General features: G+C 43.4%; 1 protein-coding gene across 1 annotated transcript in view; it reads right to left on the bottom strand.

The window, feature by feature from the left end:
- Positions 1-9,634: 9,634 nt before the first annotated feature.
- Positions 9,635-14,445, bottom strand: part of mdm2 (MDM2 proto-oncogene) — a 52,693-nt gene continuing 47,882 nt past the window's right edge. The window contains exons 12-13 of the transcript XR_009645712.1: positions 12,429-12,506; positions 9,635-9,683 (exon numbers count right to left, since the gene is read on the bottom strand). The gene's annotated coding sequence lies outside the window, so the exon portion shown is untranslated. The remainder of the gene's footprint in view (positions 9,684-12,428; positions 12,507-14,445) is intronic.

Below are 14,445 nucleotides of genomic sequence, written 5' to 3' on the forward strand. Positions count from 1 at the left end.
AGCAGGAAAATCAACGTTTTGGGCAAAAACCCTAAGCTTTTGCCCGAATCGTCGATTTTCCTGCTCCTCAGATGCTGCCTGACCTGCTGTGCTTTTCCAGCACACTCTAGATTTGAATTTTGAGAACTAGGTTAATGTTGATCTTGCCTTCTGTGCACCTTCTCTGCAGCTGTAACTTTGTGTTCCTTGCTCTGTTCCATCACCCTATGTTCTTTGCGTCTTTGTATGGTGTGATCTGCCATACTGCACACAACAAAACTTTTCACTATACTTTAGTATATGTGACAATAATAAATCCAATCAAATCAATTGATTGAACCAGCTGTGGAAAATGACGTATTTGTGATGTTTGTCAGTGGTCAAACTGATCATTGACTGGAGTCTGGATAGTGACAAAGTTTGAATACACAGTTGAATTTGTGATGAAAAGTGTATTAAGAAACTAGCTCAGAAAGTCGTATGATCAGTGCTGGAGGAGAGGATAGAGCAGGAAGATCATCTATTCTTGGTCTGATCCTCTGTCAAGTCCATATAAATGTGATTGTAAGCATTGTATGGGTAAGACCTTTGGAGTATTTTTGCCATGTACCTTGCTTTAATAAAGAATATTGGGTAGATCTCATTGTTAGAAATGCCTTGTGTTATTGATATTCAGAGTAAACCCAATGAACCACGGAGAGTGGGAATAAAAGCCTACACTCTCTGGTCCTAGACTCTCCCAAAAGGAGAAACAGCATCTCTATAGCTGTCAAACCCCAAAGAATCTTGTATGTTTCAATAAGGTCACCTCTTAATTTTCCTTAACTCCAATGAGTACAGGCCCAAACTACTCAACTTCTCCTCGTTAGACACTCCCTCCAACCCCAGGATCAGCCTAGTGAAGCTTCTCTGGATTCCCTCCAATGCCACCATATCTTTTCTTAGATAATGGACTCAAATCTATTCACGTCTGTAGTCTACACTAGCATTCATCATCCACAAGAGTTTCCTCCCAGCCATCTTCAATCAACTTTCTTTCATCCTCATGTACTGATGCAGATTCCCCTTAAATATACTAAGTTCAACTATTTATCATTTTTTAAGGTTGCTCTTGAATTCTTTGTTGAATTTATTAGTAACTATTTTGAATTTCTGATCTTCAGTTTGAGACTCTTTGTTTGAAACAACTTCTTTATGCCTATTGTATTAAACCTTTTTCCTTGAGGTAACCTATTAGACTTGTATTTCTAGAGAAAAGAGGTCCCGTCTGTTCCACCTTTTCCTTACAATGTATCCTTCCGGTTCAGATATTCTCCTTGTACATCTTTTGTGGACATTCCCCACTTTCTCTATAACATATGAACATGGAGGAGTAGACCATTTAGCCCCTCGAACCTACTCCACCATTTAATAAGACTGTGGTTGATCTGATTACCACCACAAATCCACATTCTACCTTGCTCCTGATAACTTTTCACCCCCTCACTAAACTGGAACTTATCTACTTCTGCCTTAAAAATATCCAAAGTCTTGGCTTCCATTGGTTTCTAGGAAAGAAAGTTCCAAAGTCACATGATTCTCTGTGAAAATGTGGAGACCAATATGGTGCACAGTTCATGAAGTTTTAAAAGATTTAGTGCAATTCCTGCTTTATGGTAGAGATTGCAGTGTGAAGAAAGGCTAAAAGTGCATGTTACAATACATCAGAACTTTATCATGCAGAGAATTAGTTTCCTTCTACTTATAGGAGAAAGTGAGGACTGCAGATGGTGGAGATCAGAGCTGAAAATGTGTTGCTGGAAAAGCGCAGCAGGTCAGGCAGCATCCAAGGAGCAGGACAATCGACGTTTCAGGCATGAGCCCTTCTTCAGGAATGGATTCCTGAAGGGCTCATGCCCGAAACGTCGATTCTTCTGCTCCTTGGATGCTGCCTGACCTGCTGCGCTTTTCCAGCAACACATTTTCAGCTCCTTCTACTTATAATCAGGATGTGGCTGACATGAGTGTTTCCTCTTAGACTGTGAACTACTGCAGTAGCCTAGAAATTTCTCTTCAGATGATCTCTTTAGGTGAGTGCTTGGTTATGTAAAATGAGAATGTTAGTGGGTGAACTCCATTCTCATACCAATTAGTTCTCATAGCCTATGGAATGGCTGAGCAAACAGTACAGGGATACACTAGGAATGTGTGGTAGACATGGATCAGTCAGCAATGTCTGCAACGGATCTAAAAATTAAAAACTATGGTTTACGGAGGATAAGGGAGGCCTCTTGTGTTGGAGTCTTACCTCTGTGCCAAGAAGAATCACTAGACCTGAAATGTTGACTCTGCTTTGTCTCTACAGATGCTGCCAGACCTGCTGAGTTTCTCTAACAATTTCTACAGTCATCGAGTCACACAGCACGTAAACAGACACATTGGTCCAACAAGTCCACGCTGACCATAATCCCAAAGTAAACTAGCCCCACCTACCTATGCTTGACCCATATCCCTCCAAATAGTTCTTATCCAAATACGTTTTAAACTTTATAACTGTCCCGCCACTCCCTCTGGAGGTTAGTCCATACACAAACAACTGTGTAAAATAAAATTGCCCCTCATGTCTTTTCTAAATGTTTTCTCCTCTCACCTTAAAAATTTGCCCCGTAGTCTTGAAATCCCCACTCTATGGAAAAGAATTCTGCTATTCATCTTAAGTCTACCCCTCATTATGTTATAACCCTCTATAAGGTCATCCCTCAACCTCTTACAATCCAGTGAAAGAAACTCCCAGCCTATCCACTCTTTCCTTCTGTTTTTGTTTCTGAGCCAGGAGAGCTGGGTTCATGTTCGACCTGCTCCAGGGGTATGCACTAACATCTCTGAACAAACTGATTAGAAAATGTATAGAAGGTCAGTTAGAGCTCTTGTGGTGCAATGGTAATGTCCCTATCCCTGAGACAGGAGACTGAGGTTCTGTCTGCTCATGAGGTGTGTTATAACAGCTCTGAACAGGTTGATTACAGAGGGTCAATGCAATATTTTTAATTCCCAGTGCTCTTTTACAGTTTAACAAAATTACCTTTACTCCTCTGTGCTCATATGGAAGTCTGCAAATGACGGAAGGAATACGTATCCTTTGTAGAGAATGTTTCGTGCACATGAGCATCAAGCCCAAAATGACAGGTTTGTTTGGGTACAATTATTCTCAATCGTTGGGCTATAGATTTTTCTGGACTGACCATTATTTTATTAAATAATTGGATTAAAGACTATTAAATTTAAATTTAAACAGTACTTATGTGTTTGAAAAAAATCCAGATATAGCTTCACAACGAGTATAAACCTGGAAAGTGTAAAGGAATATGTTTGGCTGCTCTAAGTATTAGAAGACAACAATTAGTCTGAGGTTTCTCACTCAAAAAAGTTTGCAACCTCTGTTCAATGTATTCTTAGCTTAAAAATTTCTCATCACTTACCATGACTTCAAGTTTAAAATTCACTGTGCTTTCCAGAATACTTTCACTCAATTTAAAGATCATATGGGAAAAATGTGACTTCACTTTGGACAAATAAAGAAAATGGGAAGGAGGGAAGTTACTGCAGGAAAGTTATCTTTCTTGGCCTGTTTGAGCGATTGGCAATTCTTAATCTGAAGAGATTAAGAGTTGTGACATCATTTTAAAAATATTTGAAACTACAATAGGTATTTATAAAGCTCAGTTAAACTTCGCCGAGTTTTACAATGGTAAAACCCAATCAAAGTATCAGTTCACTTGCACTGCTGTCAAATCAGACAACATCGCAGTTCTCTTATGTGGGCCTTCTAATGCAGGTGCAGAGTTGGGCTTGTCTCAGTCCAACACCATTATGTACCTATAGTAAAAAGCTATTGTGTCAGCTTTTCCTTAAATCAAATGAAATTAATGAAGAGCATTCCCATGTAGAAAATGACCAGAAAGAGAAAGCAGTATGCGAATAAAAAGGTTTAAAACAAATTTACCCCAGATGTGTACTGCGTTTGTTTCAAAATATTGATAATGGAGACATAGAGTCATAGAGATGTACAGAATGGAAACAGACCCTTCCGTCCAACCCATCCATGCCGACCAGATATCCCAACCCAATCTAGTTCCACCTGCCAGCACCCAGCCCATATCCCTCCAAACTCTTCCTATTCATATACCCATCCAAATGCCTCTTAAATGTTGCGTGAAAAAGTTGCCCCTTAGGTCTCTTTTATATCTTTCCACTCTCACCCTAAACCTATGCCCTCTAGTTCTGGACTCCCTGATCCCAGGGAAAAGACTTTGTCTATTTATCCTATCCATGCCCCTCATAATTTTGTAAACCTCTATAAGGTCACCCCTCAGCCTCCGACGCTCCAGGAAAAACAGCCCCAGCATGTTCAGCCTCTCCCTATACCTCAAATCTTCCAACCCTGGCAACATCCTTGTAAATCTTTTTTGAACCCATTCAAGTTTCACAACATCATTCTGATAGGAATGAGACCAGAATTGCAAGCAATATTCCAACGGTGGCCTAACCAATGTCCTGTACAGCTGCAACATGACCTCCCAACTCCTGTACTCAATACTCTGACCAATAAAAGAAAGCATACCAAACGCTGCCTTCACTAACCTATCTACCTGTGACTTCACTTTCAAGGAGCTATGAACCTGCACTCCAAGGTTTCTTTGTTCAGCAACACTCCATGGACCTTACCATCAAGTGTGTAAATCCTGCTAAGATTTGCTTTCCCAAAATTCAGCACCTCGCATTTATTTGAATTAAACTCCATCTGCCACTTCTCAGCCCATTGGCCAACCTGATCAAGATCCTGTTGTAATCTGAGGTAACCTTCTTCGCTGCCCACTACACCTCCAATTTTGGTGTCATCTGCAAACTTTCTAATTCTGCTTCTTATGCTCACATCCAAATCATTTATGTAAATGACAAAAAGTAGAGGACCCAGCACCGATCCTTGTGGCACTCCACTGGTCACGACCTCCAATCTGAAAAACAACCCTCCACCACCGCCCTCTGTCTTCTATCTTTGAGCCAGTTCTGTATCCAAATGGCTATTTCTCCCTGTATTCCATGAGATCTAACCTTGCTGATCAGTCTCCCATGGGGAACCTTGCCGAACACCTTACTGAAGTCCATACAGATCACATCTACTGCTCTGCCCTCATCAATCTTCTTTGTTACTTCTTCAAAAAACTCAATCAAGTTTGTGAGACATGATTTCCCATGCACAAAGCCATACTGACTATCCCTAATCAGTCCTTGCCTTTCCAAATACATGTACATCCTGTCCCTCAGGATTCCCTCCAACTTGCCCACCACCGAGGTCAGGCTCACTGGTCTATAGTTCCCTGGCTTGTCCTTACCACCCTTCTTAAACAGTGGCACCACGTTTGCCAGCCTCCAGTCTTCCGGCACCTCACCTGTGACTATCGATGATACAAATATCTCAGCAAGAGGCCCAGCAATCACTTCTCTAGCTTCCCACAGAGTTCCCGGGTACACCTGATCAGGTCCTGGGGATTTATCCACCTTTAACCATTTCAAGACATCCAGCACTTCCTCCTCTGTAATCTGGACATTTTGCAAGATGTTACCATCTATTTCCCTACGTCTATATCTTCCATATCCTTTTCCACAGTAAATACTGATGCAAAATACTCATCTAGTATCTCCCCCATTTTCTGTGGCTCCACAGAAAGGCCGCCTTGCTGATCTTTGAGGAGCCCTATTCTCTCCCTAGTTACCCTTTTGTCCTTAATATATTTGTAAGAAACCTTTGGATTCTCCTTAATTTTATTTGCCAAAGCTATCTCATGTCCCCTTTTTGCCCTCCTGATTTCACTCTTAAAATACTCCTACTGCCTTTATACTCTTCTGAGGATTCACCCAATCTATCCTGTCTATACCTGACATATGCTTCCTTCTTTATCTTAACCAACCCTCAATTTCTTTAGTCATCCAGCATTCCCTATACCTACCAGTCTTCCCTTTCACCCTAACAGGAATATACTTTCTCTGGATTCTTGTTATCTCATTTCTGAAGGCTTTCCATTTTCCAGCCGTCCCTTTACCTGCAAACATCTACCTCCAATCAGCTTTCAAAGGTTCTTGCCGAATACCGTCAAAATTGGCCTTTCTCCAATTTAGAACTTCAACTTTTAGGTCTGGTCTATCCTTTTTCATCATGATTTTAAAACGAATACAGTTATGGTTGCTGGCCCCAAAGTGCTCCCCCACTGATACCTCAGTCACCTGCCCTGCCTTATTTCCCAAGAGTAGGTCATGTTTTGCACCTTCTCTAGTAGGTACATTCACATACTGAATCAGAAAATTGGCTTGTACGCACTCAAGAAATTCCTCTCCATCTGAACTTTAATACTATGGCTGTCCCAGTCGATGCTTGGAAAGTTAAAATCCCCTACCATAACTACCCTATTATTCTTACAGATAGCTGAGATCTCCTTACAAGTTTGTTTCTCAATTTCCCTCTGACTATTGTGGGGTCTATAATACAATCCCAGTAAGGTGATCATCCCTTTCTTATTTCTCAGTTCCACCCAAATAACTTCTCTAGATGTATTTCCGGGAATATCAGCACACCCGTAATGCTATCCCTTATCAAAAATGCCACTTTGCCTCCCTTTCTATCGTTCCTGTAGCACTTGAATCCTGGAACATTAAGTTGCCAGTCCTGCTCATCCCTGATTCCTGATGAAGGGCTCTGGCCCGAAACGTCGAATTTCCTGTTCCTTGGATGCTGCCTAACCTGCTGTGCTTTAACCAGCAACACATTTTCAGCTCTGATCTCCAGCATCTGCAGACCTCACTTTTTACTGCTCATCCCTGAGCCATGTTTCTGTAATTGCTATGATATTCAAAGTTTGGGAGAAGATTTGTAGCTCGGGTGCTCGTTGTTGTGGTTCTGTTCGCCGAGCTGGGAATTTTTGTTGCAAACGTTTCATCCCCTGTCTAGGTGACATCCTCAGTGCTTGGGAGCCTCCTGTGAAGCGCTTCTGTCATGTTTCCTTCGGCATTTATAGTGGCTTGTCTCTGCCGCTTCCGGTTGTCAGTTGCTGTCCGCTGCAGTGGCCGGTATATTGGGTGTCCGCCTGATAGCAACTGACAACCGGAAGCGGCAGAGACAAGCCACTATAAATGCCGAAGGAAACATGACAGAAGCGCTTCACAGGAGGCTCCCAAGCACTGAGGATGTCACCTAGAAAGGGGACGAAATGTTTGCAACAAAAACTCCCAGCTCAGCGAACAGAACCACAACAACATTGCTATGATATCCCAGTCCTATGTTCCTAACCATGCCCTGAGTTCATCTGCCTTCCCTGTTAGGCCCTTTGCATTGAAATAAATGCAGTTTAATTTATTAGTCCTACCTTGTCCTGCCTACCATGACTGTTTGATTCACTTCTGTTCACAGCTGTACCCGTCTCAGATCGATCTCTTTCCTCACTATCTCCCTGGGATCCCCCTCCCCCTCCAACCACCACCACCGCTCCCCCCCCACCCCCCCCCCACCCCCTCCTTACTAGTTTAAATCTTCCCAAGCAGTTCTAGCAAATTTCCCCGCCAGTATATCAGTCCCCTTCCAATTTAGGTGCAATCCATCCTTCCTGTACCGGTCACTTCTACCCCAAAGGAGATTCCAATGATCCATAAATGTGAATCCTTCTCCCATACACCAGCTCCTCAGCCATGCATTCATCTGCTCTATCCTCCTATTCCTGCCCTCACTAGCTCATAGCACTGGGAGTAATCCAGATATTACTACCGTTGAGGACCTCCTTTTTAAATTTCTGCCTAACTCTCTGTCATTTCCCTTCTGAATCTCAACCTTTCCCCTTCCTATATCATTAGTTTCAATGTGGATAATGACCTCTTGCTGGCCCCTCTCCCCCATGAGAACATTCTGCACCCTCTCTGAGACATCCTTGATCCTGGCACCAGGGAAACAACACACCATTCTGCTTTTTCTCTGCTGCCCACAGAAACGTCTGCCTGTACCTTGGACTATAGAATCCCCTAACACAATTGATATCTTGGAAGCCGACATACCCCTCATTGCATTAGAGCCAGTCTCAATACCAGAGACTTGGCGGTTCGTGCTGAGAATCCATCACTCCCTACATTTTCCAAAACAGCACACCTGTTTGAAATGGGTATATCCACAACAGACTCCTGCCCTAGGTGCTGACCTCTCTTACTCTTCCTGGAGTTAACCCATCTATGTGACTGTATCTGAGACTTTCCCCCCTTCCTATAACTGCCATCCATCACATACTGTTGCTGTTGCAAATTCCTCATCGCTTGTATCTGTCTCTCCAACTGTTCCACTCAATCTGATAAGATTCGTATCCAACAGCATTTATGGCAGATATAATCCTTAAACTCTCTTTAAACTCCCACATCTGACAAGAAGTACATATCACTGCAAAGGCCATTTTTTGCTCCTTCACAATCTACAGACCCAGAAAATAACACTGTCTTATTCCTCTACAAAACACTGCCCCAGGTTAAATTAGTAGCTATGGCTTATATTTTAAGTTTAATCTCCAAAAACATATAATCAAGAAAGAACCCACTGTACTCACTACTGCAGCCTTTCTCTTGGACAGACTTAAAACAACAATTAACTTATCTGATTCTGTGTTGTGAACTTCGCCCAAACCGGTTCCTCCAAGATTAGTTGTGAAATTCACTGTTTATTAATTTTCCCAGGTGCACTCCGATGTCCAGCGACACTTGAATTCAAAAACAGCAAAGGCAGCAACTGTGCAGGTTCTCTCTCTCTCTCCTGCACTGTCCTCACCATGTGCTTCCTTTATCTGCTCTTCTCCCTTTTAAAACTGCTGTTGTTTTGAGTTTTTTTCCCCAAAGTTCCAAAACAACGCAACAGCTTATAAAACAGTAATTGCTGCTCCTAGAATTCGAGGAAATCACCTCCAACACCTAAAATACCTCAAAAAAAGGAGCAGCTCTTACAGCCTGAAATTTTTCCCGTCCTCCATCTTGGATTACCCAGAATCCACGAGGCGAAAGTGAGGTCTGCAGATGCTGGAGATCAGAGCTGAAAATGTGTTACTGGAAAAGCGCAGCAGGTCAGGCAGCATCCAAGGAGCAGGAGAATCGACGTTTTGGGCATGAGCCCTTGTTTCTTTCCTCATTCCTGAAGAAGGGCTCATGCCCGAAACGTCGATTCTCCTGCTCCTTGGATGCTGCCTGACCTGCTGCGCTTTTCCAGCAATACATTTTCAGTTCTTACCCAGAATCCAGTAAAAACAAAAATAGAATCATAGAATCCCCACATTATGGAAGGCCACTCAGCCCATCAAGTCCACACTGGCCCTCTGACAATCCTCTTAGGACACTCCAGAGGTGACCAGGCCCTACCTTTCCACCCTGCCTGTTCTCTTTCAATTGGTGGAAACTCACGTTGAGGAGGGTCAATTGATTCCGGCAAGAAGACCCTTGCTATATCAGGGCTGTCCAAACACAAAGTCACCAGACCAAACCTCCAGGACCAATACGTTCCATTGCTGAGCAGGTCACTTTCCTGATGAAGAGTTTATGCTCAGAACATCGATACTCCTATTTCTTGGATGTTGTCAGACCAGCTGTGCTTTTCCAGCACCACACTCTTTGACATGGTGCCTTTCATCCCAAGTGCAGAACCAGGGCCTATACTGAGACATAATGGGAAAGAGAGGAGGAAGGAACATCTATTGGAGGCTCCATGGTGACATGGGTGACAATACATTGTCCATGAATTCTCATGTTTGTATACATTTCTTTGCATCACCCCCACACCTGTTTGCCTCTCTGTGCAGTCCTGACTGTAACTGTGTGACACCTAACTTCCTATCCGCACAGGATGTCCCATGGATCAATGCCTGTGTTGAGAGATTGCTGCAGCATCTGGAAACAAGAGTGCACAGGGCACAGGGTCCTGCTGACACCATTGTAACATCCCTACTCTTTCTCTGGTCTCTGTGTCCAAAATGGTTGCAGTGAATGAGTCCTGTGCAGTCCATGTGTAATGCTGCTTCCCACATCAATGCCTCCCTTACAGGCCCACTTCTTCCTCATTGTGTACTTCTGATTTTCAGAGAATGGAAGGCAGCAAGGTGCACTCTTCATCCGGTGGTTTCCAGCCTCAGTCTCTGTGTCAGTGAGGCCTGGAACATTGAGACACCTTTCATAATGAACGCTTCCTGAGAACCCACACATTTCACAGCGCCCTAGCTCTTCAACCAAACCTGTCGACAGGACCCCACACCTTTCCAACCAAGCCCCTGGAGTATAAGGTGACTGTGCCAGGTGCGGTCATACATTGTCTTCTCCTTTGAAGCCAGGGGTCTCCTGACTGTGGATAACCCCCATCCCCACAGCCTCCCCAGCCCATCCATGCTTTACTATACATCCCCCACTATTTGTCTGTTCAGAACTGTCAACTTTCTCTCGCCTGCAGCCCCTAATTCTGCTGAATACGTTCCACAGAATGATCCATAGAATCCCTACAGTGTAGAAACAGGTCCTTTGGCCCAACAAGTCCACACCGACTCTCCAAACAGTAACCCACCCAGACTCATTCCCCTACTATCCTGACTAATGCGCTTAACCTATATATCCCAGAATACTTGGGCAACTTAGCATGGCCAATTCACCAAACATCTTTGGATTGTGGAAGGAAACTGAAGCACCCAGAAGAAAACCATGCAGACACAGGGAGAATGTGCAAACTCTACACAAATAGTCCCTGGGTCCCTGGAGCTGTGAGGCAGCAGTGCTAACCACTGAGCCACCATACTGCCCTACTGACTCTTCTCCCAACAACAGACTTCACCCTCCACTCTTTTCCTCTTAGCTTCTGTGGATGAATCCAATGGAATGATCGTGGAATGATGAGCTAATCCCACAGCCCTAGAGGGGAAGTGCCAACACCCCTGACTGATGGCTGTACAACATCCTAACTGCATTAGCGCTAATCCCCAGGCTGTCCACTGTGGAGCCACAGGACTGACCGTGACCCAGTCCAGCCCCTGTTTTGCAGAGGCACGGACCCCTGACTGGGAACACTTCGACTAGAGTCTGACCATCACTACTCTCCTGGACTGGCATTGGAGGCTGCCCCTTGACTTACTGCCCAGACCCCTTGATTGATGAGTGAAGTGTGCCCCCTAAGACTGACACACAACTGCTTTCTTGTTGTATGTGCAGGGAGTACACTGCTGGTACATGGTGGGGGTGTGAGGTTGACATAACACACTGCCACAGAAAGAGGACTTCATTGAGGACTGATGGTCAGCAAGGCAAACTGCCTGGTTATGTGTGTGTGTAACTGGCAAAGCAAGGCAAGGCATCGATACTGTAAGCATCTGGGTCAGTGCTGAACGAGTGAATGAACAGCTCTGAGATACAACTTGAGATGCTCCAGTTCATGAGTTGGATGATTGTCCATGTGCACAAAGCACTGTTAAAGGTGCATCTCAATGCTAGTTGTTGGTGTGACCTGCAATGTATGTTTGTGCTTCCTTAGAATCTTGCAAATAGATTGGAGAAGTGTCCTGATAGTCATGAGGTTCGATGAGGCAAATGTTGGGCATCAATATCTATAACGTGGCGTGCCCATGGCTGGTGCCAGTGAGATATCATTTGGTGCTGAGCCACAGGGATGCTCCTGAAGGGTGGCACGGTGGCTCAGTGGTTAGCACTGTTGCATCACAGCACCAGGGATCGGGTTCAATTCCTGCCTTGGGCGACTGTGTGGAGTTTGCACATTCTCCTCACGTCTGCGTGGGTTTCCTCCGGGTGCTCCGGTTTCCTCCCACAGTCCAATGATGTGCAGGTCAGGTGAATTGGCCATTCTAAATTGCCCATAGTATCAAGTGCATTAGGCAGGGGTAAATATAGGGTAGGGGAATGGGTCTGGTTGGGTTACTCTTCGGAGGGTCGGTGTGGACTTTTTGGACCAAAGGATCTGTTTCCACACTGCAGGGATTTTAATCTTCTAATCTAATCTCCCCATAGCCAGCAGTAATCTGCCGTCACAGCTGCTCACTCCGACTTCTATGGCGAAAATTCTCCATGTCGAGTTTGTGAGAAAGGAAGTAGAATATTAATGAGATAGGTTGGACCATAAACAAAACGCTCAACAATTTCCCTTAATCGGCAACTCACCACTATCTAGTGAGAAACTTGCCTCAACCTTCAGGCAAATGCATAAAAGATGCAGCAAGACGTTCCCAAAGCTGAGATAGGCCTTACTAGTCCAATTCTGGCACAAATCTCATCATGGCCCCATGTTGCTTAGATCCCTGCAGAATTCCACCCATAACTTCTAAACAGTCAATGGCCTCTTGGCGGGGTATGCAAGCAATTGGCTTGCTCTGTCACTCCGTAACTTGTTAAATTATAAAATCCTGACTCACCTTCCATTGTTCTTGTTCATTTCTTCATTCAGGGAAATGGCTGGCTTCAAAAAAAAGGCAGCAAGACTGTTCATCCACCTAAAATAAAAAGGGAAAGATTAGCAAAACAGACAAAAAAAAGTGTTACAACAATAACAGAAGATGTATTGAAAGGTACAACAAAATACTGACATTTCAATTTGCAAATCCTTACACTTGATAAGTCAATAGTTTTAAGCTTAAAAACCATTAGAGTCTCAACAACCCATCGCATAAATGCTCTCAGATTACTAGGACATTACTAGGTAGATTAATGACTGTCTTGTCAGGTATCTATTTCAAGTCATAGAGATGTACAGCTCAGAAACAGACCCTTCAGTTTAACTTGTCCATGCTGACCAGTTATCTTAATCTAATGTAGTCCCGTTTGCCAGCATTTGGTCCATATCCCTCTAAACCCTTTCTATTCATATACCCATCCAGTTGCCTTTTAAATGATAAAATTGCACCAGCCTTCACCACTTCCTCTGGCAGCTTATTATGAACATGCTCCAGCCTCTGCGTAAAAACGTTGCTACTTAGGTTCCTTTTATATCTCCCTTCCTATGGGGCAACTTAACATGGCCAATTCACCTTACCAGCACACCTTTGGACTGTGGGAGGAAACCACAGCACACAAAGGAAACCCACGCAGACACGGGGAGAATGTGCAAACTCCACAGAGTTGCCCGAGGGTGGAATCAAACCTGGGTCCCTAGCATTGTGAGGCAGCAGTGCTAACCACAGTACTACAGTGCTGCACTATCAGTCCTTAGTTTCCTCAAGTAATCCAGTGAAACTCAATGTAAAGTCAACAAACTCAAAATATTGTGGATTCCGGAAAGCTAAAGCAAACACAGAGAACGTCAGAGGAATTCAGCAGGTGTGGCAGCATCTGTGAAACTCAGTTAACATTTTGGGTCTTCTTTGACCCAGCTTCAGGATCATCTGATGAAGGGCTTTTGCCCGAAACGTTGATTTCGCTGCTCGTTGGATGCTGCCTGAACTGCTGTGCTCTTCCAGCACCACTAATCCAGAATCTGGTTTCCAGCATCTGCAGTCATTGTTTTTACCTTCAGGATCACCTGCTGAGTTTCTCCAGCATTGCTAGTGTTTCTAAGGTCAACATCAACTCAATTTTTAAATGGGCACTTCCAAAACTCTGGAGTCAACAGGAGGTGGAACTATTTTAATTTGTAACCTCTACCTCATTTTGTTTCATTTCTGTTCTTTTTCTCTTTTTGTTTCTTTATCTTACCTTTGAAACAGCAGCTATTTAGTACCTTGCCATTTACACCTTCTCTACAGACAATTTGTTTCTTTACTTGTCCCACTACCTTTAGTCTGTTAATCTGTTCTCCCTCTTCCCTTATCCCAGATCCTCCATTTTGATCTCCTTCCCACCCTCTTCCCTCGCATTTGCTGAAAATCTATTACATTTCTATTTCTTCACAATTCTGAAACGCTATACTTTGCTCTCCTCGCAGATGATGTCAGACCTGATGAGTCTTTCTAGAATATTCTCTTTTTAGACTCCTAATATCTGCAGTTTTTGCTTTTGTAAAATACAAAGTAAACTGGATTACTGTTGAAAGGTTATAAACTCTGTTGCTATTTCTCTGTATGCACAAAAAAAATCACAATCACGCTTAAAGATAAAGGATACTGCCTTCTAATTTACAGTTGTAAAACACACTATAAATGCAGTAGACTTTCCAATAGCATTGCAGATATAAATTCCTTATAGTTTGAATTCTCAAAGAACTGAATATTATGAATGTGATGGCTTACTGCCCCAGAGTTTGTAACTTCTAAAAGTTTGGCCAAGAGCTATTTATTCTTTGCCAGTTTTCTGTCAGCTCAAATTATGAGGGTTAATGGCTTTTACTTTGGCACCAATAGTAGAAAAAGAAAATACATTTAAGTATAGAAGCATATAAAATAATAGGCCATTCAACCCTTTGAGCAATGGCCATCAAATATTTTTGCCCCTTGAGCC

Source organism: Hemiscyllium ocellatum, chromosome 19 (genome assembly GCF_020745735.1).
Source record: "Hemiscyllium ocellatum isolate sHemOce1 chromosome 19, sHemOce1.pat.X.cur, whole genome shotgun sequence".
Taxonomy (NCBI): Eukaryota; Metazoa; Chordata; class Chondrichthyes; order Orectolobiformes; family Hemiscylliidae; genus Hemiscyllium; species Hemiscyllium ocellatum.